The 14755-nt window shown below is 40.5% G+C and overlaps 1 long non-coding RNA gene across 3 annotated transcripts in view; it reads left to right on the top strand.

Moving 5' to 3' along the window:
• The window catches only part of LOC117796496, a 96977-nt gene that overhangs the window by 17954 nt on the left and 64268 nt on the right, over positions 1-14755 (top strand). The window lies entirely within an intron of this gene.

Genomic DNA, 14755 nt, shown 5'->3' with positions numbered 1-14755 from the left:
GCCCGAGTGCTGCAGAGCTCCCAGGTATCGTAGCAGGGAAGCTGGCTACAAAGAGTGAGCCAAGGACAGGGCCCTCAGCTGGAGGGGGGAGGTGGGGGGGGCCATAAACTGTGATCCTCGGCACATCAGGGAGACCCTCCTCTCTCCCCTGGGGGGAGCAGCACAGGAGACTGCCGCAGGAATCTGCTGGGTTTAGAGACTCCAAACACAGCCGTGTGCCAGAGATAGAAATGCTCGGTCACAGGCCAGGTGAGCATGGAGTGCAGACAGAGACCAGGGAAACAGGCGTGATTGCTTTTCTCAGAGGTTACACTGGGCAAACCCTGCCACCCGCCCCCCCCCCCCCCCCCCCCCCCCCCCCCCCNCCCCCCCCCCCCCAGCTCTCAGCTCCTCCGGGGCAGGAGATTGGGAGGCCACTATTTTCATTCCCATCCTGGCAGAAATCCTTTAGGAAACAAAAGCCACAGAAAGCAAAATGGAGCGGATTACTTAGCCTGGCCCTGGGCAAGGGCAGTGCAATTCCACCCGGGGCAAAGACATTTGAGAATCACTGCAACAGGCCCCTCCCCTACAAGATCAGCAAGAATGATCCAGCCAAGACCAAGTTTACTGAGCAATGAGAACTGCAAAACTCAAGTGCAAGGAGAATACCGCATAGAATTCATGGCTTTTTCCCCATGATTCTTTAGTCATTCAACTATAATTTTTTTTTTGTTTTTTTTTTTTAAAGATTTTATTTATTTATGTGACAGAGAGACAGCCAGCGAGAGAGGGAACAGAGCAGGGGAGTGGGAGAGGAAGAAGCAGGCTCCCAGCGGAGGAGCCCGATGTGGGACTCGATCCCGGAACACCGGGATCACGCCCTGAGCCAAAGGCAGACGCTTAACGACTGTGCTACCCAGGCGCCCCTCAACTATAATTTTTTAAAATTTTCTTTATTTTTTCTTTTTTTCTTTTTTCTTTTTTTTAAAATATTTCTTCTTTCTTTTTCAACCAACTTCTTATCTTACCATTTCTTTTTTTTAAAATCTTTTTTTTAATTTACATTTTTACAGTCATACTCCATCCATTCATTAATCTTATTTTTGTCTATATATGTTTTTCTTTCGTTAAAATTTTGGGAGGCAGTTTCCCCTAAAGACCAAAATACACCCAAAATCTTGTGTATGACTCTGTTCTATTCAGCCTGATCATATTCTCTCTCTCTCTCTTTCTTTTCCTCTGGTTTCGGGTCTCTTCTGATTTGCTTAGTATATATTTGTTGTTATATGTAGTATATATTTGTTGTTACCCTTTTAGCATTTTGTTCTCTCATTCATCTATTCCTTTCTGGACAAAATGACAAAATAGAAAAACTCACCTCAAATAAAAGAATAAGATGCAGTACCAACTGCCAGGGACCTAATCAATATGAACATTAGTAAGATGTCAGAACTAGAGTTCAGAATGCCGATTATAAAGGTACTAGCTGGACTTGGAAAAGGCATAGAAGATACTAGAGAATCCCTTTCTGGAGAAATAAAATCTAACCAAGTTGAAATCAAAAGGCTATTAATGAGGTGCAATCAAAAATGGAGACTCTAACTGCTAGGATAAATGAGGCAGAGGAGCGAATTGGTGATACAGAAGACCAAACGATGGAGAATAAAGAAGCTGAGAAAAAGAGAGATAAACAACTACTGGATCACGAGGGGAGAATTCAAGAGATAAGTGATACCATAAGGCAAAACAATATTAGAATAATTGGGATCCCAGAAGAAGAAAAAAGAGAGGGGGGCAGGAGGTATATTGGAGGTATATTGGAGCAAATTATACTGGAGAACTTGCCTAATTTGGGGAAGGAAACAGGCGTCAAAATCCAGGAGACACAGAAACCCCCCTCAAAATCAATAAAAATAGGTTAACACCCCGACACGTGAGAGTAAAACTTACAAATCTATGAGAAAAAGAGAAAATCCTGAAAGCAACTCCGACAACAAGCAGCTCTGTAACTTACAATGGTAGAATGGTAGAAACATCAGACTGGCAGCAGACCTATCCACAGAGACCTGGCAGGCCAGAAAGGACTGGCATGATATATTCATGATATATTCAGGGTACTAAATGAGAAAAATATGCAGCCAAGAATACATTATCCAGCCAAGCTCTCATTGAAAATTGGAGAGATAAAAAGCTTCCAGGACAAACAGAAACTAAAAGAATTTGCGATCACCAAACCAGCCCTACAAAAAATATTGAAAGGGGTCCTCTAAGAAAAGAGAGAGCCCAGAAGTAACATAGGCAAGAAAGGAACAGAGACAATATACAGTACCAGTCACCTTACAGGCAATACAATGGCACTAAATTCATATCTTTCAATAGTTACTCTGAATGTAAATGGGCTAAATGCCCCAATCAAAAGATAGAGAGTATCAGATTGGATAAAAAAGCAAGACCCATCGATATGCTGTCTGCAAGAGACTCATTTTAGACCCAAAGACACCTCCAGATTTAAAGTGAGGGGGTGGAAAACCATTCATCATGCTAATGGACATCAAAAGAAAGCTGGGTGGCAATCCTTATATCAGACAAATTAGATTTTAAACTAGACTGTAATTAGAGATGAGGAAGGACACTATAACATACTTAAAGGGTCTATCCAACAAGAAGATGTAACAATTATAAATGTTGACACCCCTAACATGGAAGCAGCCAATTATATAGGCCAAGTAATGACAAAATCAAAGAAACACATTGACAATAATACAATAATAGTAGGGGACTTTAACACACCCCTCACTGAAATGGACAGATCATCTAAGCAGAAGATCAACAAAGAAGTAAGGGAGTTAAATGACACACTGGACCAGATGGACTTAATAGATATATTCAGAACATTTCATCCCAAAGCAACAGAATACACTTTTTTTCTCTAGTGCACATGGAACATTCTCCAGAATGGATCACATCCTGGATCACAAATCAGGTCTCAATCAGTACCAAAAGATTGGGATCATTCCCTGCATATTTTTGGACCAAATGCTTTGAAATTCAAACTCAGTCACAAGAGGAAAGTTGGAAAGAACTCAAATACATGGAGGCTAAAGAACATCCTGCTAAAGAACATCCTACTAAAGAATGAATGGGTCAACCAGGAAATTAAAGAAGGATTTTAAAAATTCATGGAAACAAATGAGAATTAAAATACAACTATTCAAAATCTTTGGGATACAGCAAAGGCAGTCCTAAGAGGGAAGTATATAGCAATACAAGACTTTCTCAAGAAACAAGAAAGGTCTCAAATACACAACCTAACCCCACACCTAAAGGAGCTGGAGAAAGAACAACAAATAAAGCCAAAACCCTGGAGAAAAGAAATAATAAGGATCAGAGCAGAAATCAATGAAATAGAAACCAAAAGAACAGTAGAACAGATCAATGAAACTAGGAGCTGGTTCTTTGAAAGAATTAATAAGATTGATAAACCCCTGGCCAGACATATCACAAAGAAAAGGGAAAGGACCCAAAAAAATAAAATCATGAATGAAAGAGGAGAGATCACAACCAACACCAAAGAAATACAAACAATTATAAGAACATATTAGGAGCAACTAAATGCCAATACAAGACTTTCTCAAGAAACAAGAAAGGTCTCAAATACGATGTATAAACTACCAAAACTGAACCAGGAAGAAATAGAAAACCTGAACAGACCCATAACCAGCAAGGAAATTGAAGCAGCAATAAAAAAAATCTCCCAACAAACAAGAGCCCAGGGCCAGATGGCTTCCAAGGGGAATTCTACCAAACACTTAAAGAAGAATTAATACCTATTATTCTCAAATTGTTCCAAAAAATAGAAATGGAAGGAAAACTTCCAAACTCATTTTATGAGGCCAGTATTCATTACCTTGATCCCCAAACCAGACAAAGACCCCACCAAAAAGGAGAATTACAGACCAATATCCCTGATGAACATGGTTGCAAAAATTCTCACCAAAATACTAGCCAATAGGATCCAACAGTACATTAAGAGGATTATTCACCACGACCAAGTGGGATTTATTCCTGGGCTACAAGGTTGGTTCAACATTCAGAAATCGATCAATGTGATACACTACGTTAATAAAAGAAAGGACAGGAACCATTTGATCCTCTCAATAGATGCAGAAAAAGCATTTGACAAAATACAGCATCCTGTCTTGATTAAAACTCTTCGCAGTGTAGGGATAGAGGGGACATACCTCAATATCATAAAAGCCATCTAAGAAAAACCCACAGAGAATATCATTCTCAATGGGGAAAAACTGAGAGCTTTTCCCCTAAGGTCAGGCACACAGCAGGAATGTCCACTATCACCACTGCTGTTCAACATAGTACTAGAAGTCCTAGCCTCAGCAATCAACCAACAAAAATAAATAAAAGGCATCTGAATTGGCAGAGAAGAAGTCAAACTCTCACTCTTTGCAGATGATATGAGAGAAACTAAGGAGTTGCTCCTATTTACAATTGCACCCAAAACCATAAGATGCCAGGAACAAATCTAACCAAAGAGGCAAAGAATCTGTACTCAGAAAACTATACAATACTCATGAAAAAAATTGAGGAAGACACAAAGAAATGGAAAAACATTCCACGCTCACGGATGGGAAGAACAAATATTGTGAAAATGTCTATGATACCTAGAACAATCTACATGTTTAATGCAATCCCTATCAAAATACCATCAACTTTTTCCACAGAAATGGAACAAATAATCCTAAAATTTGTATGGAACCGGAAAAGGCCCTGAAAAGCCAGAGGAATGTTGAAAAAGAAAAGCAAAGCTGGTGGTGTCACAATGCCGGACTTCAAGCTCTATCGCAAAGCTGTAATCATTAAGACAGTATGGTACTGGCAGAAAAACAGACACATAGATTAATGGAATAGAATAGAGAACTCAGAAATGGCCCCTCAACTTCATGGTCAACTAATCTTCGACAAACTAGGAAAGAATATCCAATGGAAAAGAGAGAATCTCTTCAACAAATGATGTTGGGAAAATTGGACAGCCACATGCAGAAGAATGAAACTGGACCATTTCCTTACACCTTACACAAAAATGGACTCAAAATGGATGAAAGACCTAAATGTGAGACAGGAATCCATCAAAATGCTTGAGGAGAACACAGGCAGAAACTTCTTCCTAGAAACATCACCAAAGGCAAAGCAAGCAAGGACAAAAATGAGCTATTGGGATTTCATCAAGATAAAAATCTTTTACACAGCAAAGGCAACAGTCAATAAAACCAAAAGACAACTGACAGAATGGGAGAAGATATTTGCAAATGACATATCATATAAAGGGCTAGTATCCAAAATCTATAAAAAACTTATCAAACTCAACACCCAAGGAACACATAATCCAATTGAGAAACGGGCAGAAGACATGAACAGACATTTCTGCAAAGAAGGCATCCAAATGGCCAACAGACACATGGAAAAGTACTTAACATCACTCGGCATCAAGGAAGTACAAATCAAAACCACAATGAGATATCAGTTCACACCAGTCAGAATGACTAAAATCAACAAGTCAGGAAATGATAGATGTTGGCAAGGATGTGGAGAAAGGGGAACTGTCCCACCCTGTTGGTGGGAATGCAAGCTGGTGTAACCACTCTGGAAAACAGTATGGTGGTTCCTCAAAAAGTGAAAATAAAGCTACCCTACAACCCAGCAATTGCAATACTGGGTATTTACCCCAAAGATACACATGTAGTGATCCGAAGTGGCACCTGCACCCCAATGTTTATAGCAGCAATGTCCACAATAGGAAAACTATGGAAAGAGATCAGATGTCCATCGACAGATGAATGGATAAAGAAGAGGTGGTATATGTATACAATGGAATATTATGCAGCCATCAAAAATTGAAAACTTGCCATTTGCAACCACGTGGATGGAGCTAGAGGGTATTATGCTAAGCAAAATAAGTCAACCAGAGAAAGACAATTATCCTGTGATCTCACTGATATTTGGAATTTGAGAAACAAGGCAGAAGATCATAGGGGAAGAGAGGAAAAAATGAAACAAGATGAAACCAGAGAGGGAGACAAACCATAAGAGACTCTTAATCTCAGGAAACAAACCGAGTGTTGCTGGAGTTAAGGGAGGTGGGAGGGATAGGGTGGCTAAGAGATGGGCACTGGGGAAGGTATGTGTTATGGTGAGCACTGTGTATTGTGTAAGACTAATGAATGACAGGCCTGCACCCCTGAAACAAATAATACGTTATATGTTAATAATGATAAAAAAAATACATACACACACACACATATTTACAGACTTTTGCAACCATCACCATAATCTAATTTTAGAACCTTTACACATCCCTAAAGGAACTCTTGCATGCACTAGCAATCATTCATCATTCCTGCTCTCCCCCAACCCCTTCCAGGTCTAATTAACCACTAATCTACTTTATGTGTCTATGGATTTGTCTATTCTAGACATGCCATATAAATCATCATGTAATATGTGGTCTGGCTTCTTTCATTTAGCATAACATATTGATGTTCATCAATGTTGTATAATTTATCAATATTTCATTCCTTGTGGTCACCACATAATATTCCATTGTGTGGATATACCCTTGTTTATTCATTCATTAATTGATAGACATTTGTGTTATTTTCACTTTTTGATTATTATGAATAATTTTGCTGTGAGAATTATATGTTCACACAAGTGTGGACATATGTTTTTATTTCTCCTGGGGTAGATACCTAACAATGGAATTGCTAGGTCATATAGTATCTCCATGTTTAACATTTCAAGGAATGGCAAAACTGTTTTCCGATATGGCTGCACCATTTTACAGTTCTCACCAGCAATGAATGAAGGTTCCAGTTTCTCCACATTGTTCTCAACATTTGTTATTGTCTGTTCTTCACTCTAGCCATCCAGTGGGTATGAAGTGGCATTTTACTGTGATTTTGATTTGCATGATGTTCAGTATCTTTTCTTGTGCTTATTGGGCATATCTTTTTTGGAGAAATGTCCATTTATATCCTTTGCCTCCTTTTAAACTGGGTTATCTTTATGTTATTGAGTTGTAAGAGTTCTCTACATATTCTGAAAACAAGTCGTTTATCAGATATATCATTTGTAAATATTTTCTTCCATTCTTTGAGTTGTCTTTTTATTTCATGGTCCCTCCCAAATGGAGAGTTTCTATCATATGAGGAGTTTTCTCCCATATGGTGAACTCTTGTCTTGTGGTAGATTCCTTTCACATGGTGAGGTCCTATTTCATGGTGTGGTCCTCACACTTGAGAAGGTCCTATGTTGTGGTGGGATCCTCCCACTTTGTAAGGTCTTCCCATATGGTGGGTCCTACCTCATGGTAGAATCCCTGCAGTGTTGTTTTCCCACATGGTGAGGTCCTCCTACATAGTGAAGCCTTACCTCATGGGTAGGCCCAGTCTGTCTCCCAAGTCTACATCCTTACCTCATCTGTACCTTCCAGAGAAACTCGAGTCTCAGTCATGGTCTTCCCTTCTCCCACCTATCCAAACAATCTTAATGTCCTCCCCTTCATACCCTAGTGCAGACCCTTATTGCAGAGAGGGTCATTTCTTCATCCTTGTCCTCTGAACTGCTTCTGTCTCTTCTTAATGGCCCTCCCATGAGCCCAGACATGTCCCTGATCTCCACCTCTGGTTCCCTGCATGATTATGATTATTTGGGAGAGCTTGAAATGGAACCTTTTGACTTGAGTATCAGCCTTGAGAACTTGTAGATCCCTCTAGTTAAAACTTTTGTTCCATTAAATTTTACCTTTCTCTCTCCTCCCCTTTCCCTCATAACAAGCTTTGACTGAATCCAGAATATAGTTTGATTTCCCCAATTTTCCTGCATATTACTCACACTAGTTCTAACTCTTACTGGCATCCTCTGTTGGGACATTCAATCCTAGAACTATATTGTTCAGTATGGTAGCCATTAGCCACATGTGGCTATTAGTACTTGCAAAGTGGTCAGTCCAACTGAGATATGCTGCAGTTATAAAATACACACTGAATTTCAAAGAGTTAGGACCAAATAACTGTACTTGATAAATACTTTTTTATCTTAATTAGATGTCGAAATAATAATATTTAGGGTATCTTGGGTTAAATAAAATATAAAAATTAATGTCACCTGTTTCTTTTTACTTTTTTTAAATGTGGCTACCAGAAAATTTTAAATTACCTATGTGACATATACTCTATTTCCACTGGATGGCACTGCCCTAGAACTGGTCTTGTACCCCATAAGCTATGCATTCACCCATGGCCTGAAGCTTTAATGCAGCCAGATTACCTAAAGACTTACCTGCCCCCTGGACTCCTCTCAGTGCTGTCCGGGGACTAGACCACCTAGCCCACACTCCCAGAATTCAAACCCAACAGTCCCAAGGCTAGTTTGTCATATCTTTGAACACAGCACCTTGGACTCCTCAAGATGATCTTTTACCATAATTTGAGTTTCTCCAGCCACCACCCTTTCCTACTCTGCTTCCTTTTCTCTTCGTTTGCTTATCTCAGCAAGCCCCACCTAAGCCCACTCATAATCTCCTCCAGTCAGTTCACTTTCATGGAACCCCCTCATCTTCCTCACCTCCTGCATAAATGCTGCCTATGCTACCAGGCCCAGGCCACCTCCTCCATGAAGCTTTCCTCACTGCTCCAGCGTTTCATTGCCCTTCCCTCTTATCCAAATTCCTATAGTTATATTTATTTGCTGCTTCATCACTTAGCAAGTGGGCACTGTCCTGTGGTATTCCCAGTTTCACGTGTGTAAAGATATCTGCTTAACTGGTTTGTTAGCTCCTGAATGGAGGGATCGTTTCTTACATAGCTTTCTACCATCCTTCCTCTACACCGCCCCGCAAACCACCAGAGAGCAATATGCAAGGCAGGCAGGTAAATATTAGGCAAACACCTACTTCAATAATTGATTAGCCAAAATACTCAATAAATTCAAAAACAGCACTTCCCAATCTCTCTGAAGTTAAATGGGAATTTACTGGGTTGTCATTATTATTCCAGCACTTGCATTACTACATTGCTGCTGTTGAGTGACCAATATATCAATAGATTCCTGAATGAAACTAAAAACAAAGGAAATCCATGCTTTTCATTATTGCCAAAGGGACATATACTGTCAGAACTTCAAGAAAATTACATCGTGGTTAAGCTTCTTTAAAGTTTTGTTTTACAGTATAGTAGCATAAAGTATCCACCCAACGCTTCAAACATAAGAGAATCATTTACTTTTCTATACAAGCCTCTTAAATTCCATGTAATAAAAATAAGATCAGATCTAGTGAAACTGATTTTCTCTTTCTTCAGTAGATATAGTAGTAGATATATACATCTTCTTCATTACTAGATATAGGACAAAATTCAAGTCTGCTACCTAGTTTTCAATTGATGAAGCCAACAGTTGCATATAGGTAGTTGTTCTGGAGGGGGTGAGGACACAAATCAGCCCATAGTGTGAGAGTACGGAAAAGATAATACTGCAATATGTCAGATATTAATTTGTTACTGTTAACAGATTTTGAGTCATGAAATGCCTTGGCAAACTTCACTTGTGGTACCAAATACCATTAGCAGCCAGAATCATGATTGGTGGGAGCTCATTGTATAGAGATTAAATTCTATTCAAACATCAAGAAGCTATTTCCCTAAAATCTAGGAGTCACCTCATAACCTATTACAAAAGAATTGGGTACCTGGCATGGTTTATCTTCAGATAAACTTTGTAACTTTTTAATGTAAAACATTCTCTAACCAATACCTCGATCATTCAGTTCTTATCTACTGAATGCTTTATTTTTTTAACAATTTTTTATTATGTTATGTTAGTCACCATACAGTATACCCTTAGTTTTTGATGTAATGCTCCATGATTCATTATTTGTGTATAACACCAGTGCACCATGCAATATGTGTCCTCCTTAATACCCATCACTGGCTTATCCCAATCCCCCACCGCATTCCCCTCTGAAGCCCTCAGTTTCCCAGAGACTACAGTCTCTCATGGTTCATTACCCCTTCTGTTTACCCCCCTTCATTCTTCCCTTCCTTCTCCTACCGATCTTCCTATTTCTTATGTTCCATAAATGAGTGAAACCATATGATAATTGTCTTTCTCTGCTTGACTTATTTCACTTAGCATAATCTCCTCCAGTTCTGTCCATGTTGCTGCAAATGTTGTGTAATCGTTCTTTCTGATGGCTGAGTCATAGTCCATTGTATATATGGACCACATCTTCTTAATCCAGTCATCTATCTGTTGAAGGGCATCTCGGCTCCTTCCACAATTTAGCTAGCTTTAGCAGCACATCCTACTATCCAACTGTGATTGTGATACACTATCTTGGTATGTTCTCCTTTCTTTCTTTATTACTGTAGTTTTTTTCTTAAAAACAAACAAAGAACTAAAATAGTTCCACAACCATCTAAGAGGGACTCAGAAACCAAGAACTTTTTTTGGCAAGAGGTCCACAGGACAACTTAATTCAGTAACCATGAAGAGTCAAAACTATTCCCACTCAAAAATACGTTTAAAAAAAAATTACACCCATTTTGGCAATAACACTGAGGAAATGAGCCCTTTACATGACTCCAGGAAATATAAATTGGTCAAAAACTTTCTAAATAACAGTTTTGCAACCAATACTCATCAAAACCTTTGGAATATTATAAACAAGTTAATCCCAAATTTCCGTTTCTGTGAATTCATCCAAAAGAAGCAATCATTGATATCTTTAAAGATAGAGTTATGTGGGATATACACTGCAGTGGTAAACATGCGGCTAAGTTCTACCATCAAGGAGATGCGTGAAAAAGAACACAGGAGAACGGTTCACCTAAGTGTCTTCTTTGGAGCATGCGCTCAGGGGAAACACACACTCTGTGTCTCTCACTTCGCACTGCTGCCTGCTGGCCAGCTCTGCTACTCTGCAGGCAAAATATCTCCACCTGTTCAGCAATAGCCTATTGTTAAATATATTATGATCCATCCGGTGAAATATAATACACCATTAAAAATCATATCAGAGAGGCACCTTGGTGGCTCAGTCAGTTAAGCATCTGCCTTAAGCTCAGGTCATGATCTCCTGGTCCTCGGATGGAGCCTGGCACCCTGCTCAGCGGGGAGTCTGCTTCTCCCTCTCCCTCTGCCCCGCCCCCTGCTTGTGTGCACTCTCTCTTTCAAATAAATAAATAAAATTTAAAAAGATCATATCAGAAAAGAATAATAAAGTCTCTCTATGTTATTACATATTTTAAAATAATATTACTAAGCCATATGATTTTATTCCTATTAACAGAAGGGAAAAATGGGACCATTTACACCGAAATGTTCAGAGGCTGGGATTATAGGTCATTTTTATTTTCTTTTTCTGTTTATCTCTCTTTTCTAAATTTTCTACCATGAATGTTTAATAATCAGAAAAAAAAATATTCAAAATGATTCCAGCCCCACACACAAAAACATTGTTTTACTTTAATCTTGGCAATTTAAGGAAAGCAAGCTGTGTGGTATCTTTTTCTGCTCTGAATTCTTTTTTTTTTAATTATTTTTTATTATATTCTGTTAGTCACCATACAGCACATCCCCGGTTTCCGATGCAAAGTTCGATGATTCATTAGTTGCGTATAACACCCAGCGCACCATGCAATACGTGCCCTCCTTACTACCCATCACTGGTCTGAATTCTTTGAGTGGTGTGTAGATTGGGCCTTGTGTGTGCCTGGCAGGGTCCGTACTAAGATGAACTTGCCCCTCAAACAGGCAGTTAAGTGCAGGCTTGAGACTTTGTTGACAGTAAAAACAAGGGTTTTGTTCGGCAGAAGGGACCTCAGGGAAGTGGCAGTTGTGTGGGTAAAGATGCCAGAAAGGAATCTGTATGCATTGCTAGCTAACAAAGGCATAATTCTACCTATATGCATCATACTTCAGTGACTTGAAATAATAAAAAGAAATCCTTAACGATCAATCGATTTGCTACATTGTAAAGAATTTGAAAAAAAAATGGTGTACCATGTGGAATCTGTATTTTCTGGAGGTGAAATTGGAAAGATGGTTATCATAAACATGTGTTTGGCATCTTCTAGTTTTTGTAACACTTTCACGTACATGCGTCCAGAAGAACCTGGGGAGTCATTTACAGAAGATATGAAAGGTGTGTTTATCCTTGCTCTGTGCATTAGGAAACTGAAGCGCAGGGAGGATAGAGGAACTTGCCCTAGGGCGTAGTACACAAGTTGGAGGTAAAGAGAAAGTGAAGACCCAAGTTCCTGATTCCCAATCCAAGGCATAAAACCTACTCAAGAAAAAGGAAGCGCTGTCATGCAATAATGATGAGTGTGACCCTCCCATTTTGCACTCTAAGCTGTGTTCTCCAAGGCAGGGGTGGGGCACATACCCCAGGGTAAGGTGATTTACTGGGAGGTAAAGGAAAATATAGAGCATCTATGGGTGTTCGTTGTATAGCAAGGAAGGAAGGGGGAAAGAAGGAGGGAGGGGAGAACTAGGCTTTACGGCCAGTTCCTTATAGACCACGCTGGCACACTCACATAGCCCTGCATCAGGCAGCGATGGGTCCGGAATGGGATGTGTGCTGCTCTGAAGGGGGTGTGGGGCCCGCCTGCACGAGTTTGTATAAATGGGAGTTACTAAGGACCTAGCTAGTATGGATTATGTTACATAGCTTTACTAAACTAACCCTCAGCCAAGTACCAGATAAAAACAATGACAGTGTCATCAATTCTAACAGGAAGTCATGCCAAAATAATTCTAAATTATCAAGAACAACATTTGAGGGGCGCCTGGGTGGCACAGCGGTTGGGCGTCTGCCTTCGGCTCAGGGCGTGATCCCGGCGTTGCGGGATCGAGCCCCACGTCAGGCTCTTCTGCTGTGAGCCTGCTTCTTCCTCTCCCACTCCCCCTGCTTGTGTTCCCTCTCTCGCTGGCTGTCTCTATCTCTGTCAAATAAATAAATAAAATCTTTAAAAAAAAAAAAAAGAACAACATTTGAATTATAAAATTATATCAACTATTCTTGGGGCGCCTGGGTGGCACAGCGGTTGAGCGTCTGCCTTCCGCTCAGGGCGTGATCCCGGCGTTATGGGATCGAGCCCCACATCAGGCTCCTCCGCTATGAACCTGCTTCTTCCTCTCCCACTCCCCCTGCTTGTGTTCCCTCTCTCACTGGCTGTCTCTGTCTCTGTCGAGTAAATAAATAAAATCTTTTAAAAAAAAATAAATAAAATTATATCAACTATTCTTAATCCTGAACGCACCCTAGTGAATGATGTACCTTGAGATATTAGCTAATTGTAGTAGTACATAGATATAATTTGAAATTAAATATGCATATATTGAGACTGAATGCTCAAAAAAATTGTATAACTAGATGTAAGTAAACAAAAAACAGCTTGGAGGCCACAGCAACAAAGCTTATGAAAAATCTCCACTTGTGTTTGAGTGGAACATGGTCTGAGCTGTTCCACTGTCATTTAAGAAAGCTGCAAAATGATTCCCTCCCCAGAGTTCTTTTTTTGTGTTATACCTATGTGTTTCATAATCGCAGAATCATGAAATTCTCCCTGTCCACAGCCACTCGCGTGCCTTCCAACATACCCATGCCATTTAACTTTTTTTTTAAAGATTTTATTTATTTATTAGAGAGAGGGCAAGCAAGAGAGAGAGAGCATGTGCGGGGGGGGGGGGGGGGGGGGGGGGGGGTGGGGAGGAATGAAGACATAAGCAGACTCCCCACTGTGCAGGAAGCCTGACCCAGGGCTACTGCCATTTAATTCTACAATGAAACAAAGACGACCTTCCTTTGGCCCCGTCCTCCCATCAGTCTGTAGATTCTCCATCATCTCTGCTCACTCCCCTCCATTCCTCCCCCACCTGCTTCTTTCCGTGTGGCCTCCACCCTCATGGTCTACTGAGCCCATGAGCTCACTTCCTCACATGGCCCACATGATCACCTTCTGACCTGTCTAATGTAGGGTGCCGTTATTTCTTCTATTATCCAGATTTTCCCGTAATTATCCAAACCAATCACTCTTTTCCCCTTGGCAGCCTCTTTTCCTTGTTTTGGCACCTAACCCTATGCATTATCATTGCCTTGGAGGGATATCCTTTTTTCTCCACATGGCCGATTCTCAAATTTTTGTCTCCAGCCTTGACCTCTCACACATACTCACATCCATTTGTCCAAATGTTTACAGGATTCCCACGGGCCGCCTCAAGCTCAATGTATGTAAAACGAAATCAATCCTCCTCCACGTATCTTCCTGATTGTCATTGCTTTGTCAGAAGCATCACTATTTTCAGGACTGCTAGGGCAAGAAATTCTGGAACACTCTGATCCTCTTTCCCTCATTTATCATCCTCATCCAAGCTGGCACAGAGACCTGGCAATTTGCCTTGAAGGAGTCTCATAGATTTGATGTTTCCTCTTTGTTCTCTTTGGCACATTCCACTCTAAGCCCACATCAACTCACACCTGCATCTCTACTACGTCCTTTTCCCTGGCTGCCTTCTCAAGCCAGAATTTGCCCTTCTATCTGCACTAGCCCATGAGGCTGGAGCCAGGCTAAACTTGGTAATAGCTTGTTTCACGATGTCACTCTCTCCAGGGCTCAGGGGCCAGTGAGTTTCCCACTGCCACTGGGTCAAGTCCAGGCACCTTTGCTTGCCCTGTGCTGTCTTTCTAAGGAGACCA

The sequence above is a fragment of the Ailuropoda melanoleuca genome, chromosome 15 (assembly GCF_002007445.2).
Source record: "Ailuropoda melanoleuca isolate Jingjing chromosome 15, ASM200744v2, whole genome shotgun sequence".
NCBI lineage: Eukaryota > Metazoa > Chordata > Mammalia > Carnivora > Ursidae > Ailuropoda > Ailuropoda melanoleuca.
The sequence above is the reverse complement of the archived record's forward strand: the minus strand, read 5'-3'. Positions and strand labels throughout refer to the sequence as shown.